The following is a 4,240-nucleotide window of genomic DNA, read 5'->3' on the forward strand; positions in this document are numbered from 1 at the left end:
CAGCAATGACAACAACGGCTACAGCTTTGAGTGGTGTTATAGTATGATAAGTATGTCTTGCAAATGTTACTCTTAAATGCAAGTAACTTTTTAAAAAATAAATGAAGGAAAAATCCAGTATTACTTCTTTAGCAGGGGAGCAATAAGACCCAATTTTATCATGCGAGAATCACCCTGTTGACTTGTAAAAATGTGACAAGTTTCATCACATTCAAACATAGTCACCATGTATGTATACATCTTTATCATCTTGAGTCTATGACATTTTAAAGGAAAAAATCAATGTTTAAAAATAAATATTTAAAAAGCTAACTGCCCACTCAGTAATGTCCAAATTTCCCACTGTCTCACTCATCCAATACAGATGGAAACACAAGCGCTGTTATCATACCATTATACAGGACTTATACTGACACAGTACATTACACAGCTTTACACAAAAAAGATGTACGTTTGTGGTCCAGACCCACATAGGGAGTGCAGATTTTATCTCTTACCTAAAAGTCACAAAGACCTTCAACCCGGACAGTCCCTTGCCAAGTGACCTATGGTTGGACTACAGCAGTGAATTGTATAGGATGGCAGAAATTATTGATTATTTCCTGAATCTGTTATCTCAGAAACACACATGCTATATTAAGGATACTTATGAGTTTGTACATAGGTTGAAAGGTATAATAGTACCCCTGAAAGCACAGCTTTTTATCATTCATATTATTCCAAACATCAGCATAATATGGGTTATGTGCAATCAAGAATATAATCTGTAAATTTCCAAAGAGATCCCAAGAGACCAGGCACACAATTTTTACAACTTTTTGAAATCAGTTTAACTTAAAATGATTTTGAATTCAACACTAACCATTATTTGCAAGTGTAGGGAATGGCAATGGGCAATAAATTTGTCCCTGCATATACCAATATTCATATGGCTTGATCGGGTGTAACGGTGTTTCAGGAATGTGCTCACCTTCCAGTAATGTATCTCAGATATCTGGATGATATCTGAGATATCTGATGTTTTAGTATCTGGCACAATCCCACTGCTCTGTTCATGAATTTCATCGATTCTCTGCATGAACAACATAATACAGTAAAAGTTACATAAAACCTGCAGTTGTATTCTGTGCAGTTTCTTGACACTCAAAGTATTTTTCACTTCTCATCACAACTCGTATGTTTCAATGCTTTGTTCCTTTCCACAAAACGTAGAAAAATCCACAAAAACCTAATTCAGTGCTCTTAGACCCAGAGAGTATTCCAGGATATTCCTTTAGACTGTGAAATCTTAAGTCAAACAGGGTTTATAGAGGGAAATCATGAGATCGATGTGAACTACTGGGAACGTTGTGCCATTTGTAGCCACGTTTTTATCCACTGCCAGAATACCGAACTTTGGTAAGGCACAAAGGTGTAATCCAGAGCGACATGAATACAAAATAACTACCGATGGGAGGAACAAAAATCTGAAAGATTAACCGTTACACTCAAAATTTCAAGAGAATAAACCCAATCAAAGTCACTGTTTTACAACCATACCTTACATGCACATTTATTCATTGGGCAGACGCTTTTATCCAAAGCGACATACAAGTGAAGCAGAATGTGAGAAACCTGTATGTAAATAGACATACACAACCAGACCCCGAAAACATTTTTATTGCTTTATATACAGGTCTACATGTTTGTCAACGTTGCTGTTTCATATAGCTTTTTTACAGCTAATTGAAGGTGTGCGGAGTACGCACGAGGTGGCGCTAAGGCTTATAAGATCGATGATTTTTGAAAAAAAAGAAAATACGCCGAAGAGTTGTAGGAAGTGCCGGGGTAGCTACGTGTTGACGTTGTAATGTCCTGTGTTTCAAAGGTTTTGCTTAAATAAACCCACAAATAAGCCATACACACTTATTGTCCGTGTGCAGCAAAAAAAAAAAAAAAAAACTTACTTTTGCGTTGGCCGGGAATCGAACCCGGGTCAACTGCTTGGAAGGCAGCTATGCTAACCACTATACCACCAACGCTTTATGTAAGTAGTTACTATTAGTGCCCCCATCCGGAAAATCCAGACAGACTAGACAACAATGTATGATGTATATGTTTCACATGTTAAACTGTATATTGGAAAAACGAACCACACTATTTTGGAGAGACTACAACAGCATTTATACAATGTCAGAAATAAACAAACAAACAACCACACTGTACAAACGCTTCAATGTGCATGTGGTACAGTGCCTAAAGGTAGTGGGCCTGGAGTTCAACTCAGGCCAGTCAAACCTGCAAAGAAAAAAACAGAAGCAAAGCTGATTTATGGACTATAAGCAATCCATCTAGAAGGGTGGACACTCTATAGTTAAGAACTATATATTTAATGCATGCTGGATCAAGCACTTACTTATGGTATTGCTTTTTGAATGACTCATAGCAGTATTGCATGAATGAATGTGACAAACACAGACATACACAAATACATGTTTGTGTGGATGTAATGTACATACAGTAGAAAGTCTACACACCCTTTCAAAAATGCTTGCTGTAGGCATAGGTGATTTTAGACTCTTTTTAGAGGTGATCAAGCACACCTAAAATTCATCTCAGCACCCCTAATATAATAATAATAATAATAACAATTATTATTATTATTATTATTATTATTATTATCTGAAATCATTTTTAGCCCTCTAACGTTTTGCCAACTTGTCTGTTAGAGACGGGACAAACAATTAGAGGTTCAAATAGCTTTATTTAAACAGGTTTAATGTCCAGTTTTCAATATAAAGTTATGATGTTACGCACTCCGGTAGGTGGCGGCATGCACCTTTAAGGTTGGTAGTCCGCCACGCCAGTGAAAGGACAAGGAGAGGAAGATGGTTAGTGAATTTCATGGCGCACATTAAAAACACAATTAAGTTGAAACTTTAGCAAATAAAATTTTTGAATGTTCTCCGAACGTTGGGTCAAATTGGTCGTTCTTACTGTTACTTATACCACGGCTTGGTTAAATACATCCGTATTATACGGATTTCCCCCCCCCCCCCCATTTAAATTGCTTACGGACGTATACATAAAGTCATACTGATTACAAAAAAAAAAAACTTCTCGTTTTACTATTCGTTCCGAGAACGATGAAATAACGCACGTACACACACTGCGGTAAGCACAGAACAACAACAACCGGATGCTTGTTTCCTGAAGTATCGAACAACCGTGTCGTCACACAGGGGACTGGTGGCAGAAAGTGGCTTTGGCTTAGACTACGTGTAAAATTCTTTATCAACTTTATCAATGTTATTAAATTACTTTCCCATGTTTCTATAATGTCGGTATAATTTTTTTTTTTTTGCATTGTAACAGTCACATACTACAAAATATAATCCCACCAACATGATCACATGAGTAACTTTAAAGATTTATTTTAACACGGTTTTCCCCCATAAAGATAGTTGACTATCATACGCTGAATGCATACGTCAGAATTTTAAGTCACCGACCGTCTTGGCAAGTTTCGAGGTAAATTAACTTATTGACTGTCTCTAGCCTTAGATAAAACAAAAAAACTTGCACATTGGGATTTCGTTTCTTATTAATATTACACCTGACAGCACAGCTCTTCGCTATTGCTATTACTGGGGATCTGTTGATAAGTGGCTAAACTGCTACCTAGCTGCTAACGCTAGGTAACATTACTAGCCTACTGTTTCCCCATAGAGTAGCTCATAGCGCAAAGAATCGTTACTGTAGACAGCCCTATTGCAATGCAAGATAAATGCAGACACTTGCTGTGTAATTGCACCAACAGACAGGCAGTTCCAGATGGCAAAAAGGGCTGTCTATGAGTACAATCAGGAACGCCCATGATCTATCTTGACAAATCAAGGACATTCAGCTACTGCTGCAGTGACTGCAGAGATGACCCATGGTGTGACATGATCCTAGTGTAGTAGACAAATTCAAACAATGGCTGAGTGAAGTCAGTTATTTAGTGTTGTAGTGCTACTTATAAGTTTACATGGAAACATTGTTTATTTAATAAAGTTAATATCTAATTCATTTTGTTGCGATGTATAGATCCTAAGGATTTTCTATGGATTACATGGATGTTTCCAGAGGGTGATACAGGTGGCCATCCGAAGGGGTTGACGTGTATGTAAATACTCGTTTCTGATTGGCTGGAGGGGTGTGTATTATTTCCAATTAAATACATGGTAATAATGCACGGCTATGAAGTAGTTCCAGTAAA

The 4,240-nt window shown here is 37.2% G+C and overlaps 1 non-coding gene across 1 annotated transcript; it reads right to left on the bottom strand.

Annotated features, from left to right (window-relative positions):
• Positions 1-1,949: 1,949 nt before the first annotated feature.
• On the bottom strand, positions 1,950-2,021 carry trnag-ucc. Its single transcript has one exon. It is a non-coding gene; the product is annotated as a tRNA-Gly (tRNA).
• Positions 2,022-4,240: the final 2,219 nt, after the last annotated feature.

The sequence above is a fragment of the Megalops cyprinoides genome, chromosome 10 (genome assembly GCF_013368585.1).
Source record: "Megalops cyprinoides isolate fMegCyp1 chromosome 10, fMegCyp1.pri, whole genome shotgun sequence".
Taxonomy (NCBI): domain Eukaryota; kingdom Metazoa; phylum Chordata; class Actinopteri; order Elopiformes; family Megalopidae; genus Megalops; species Megalops cyprinoides.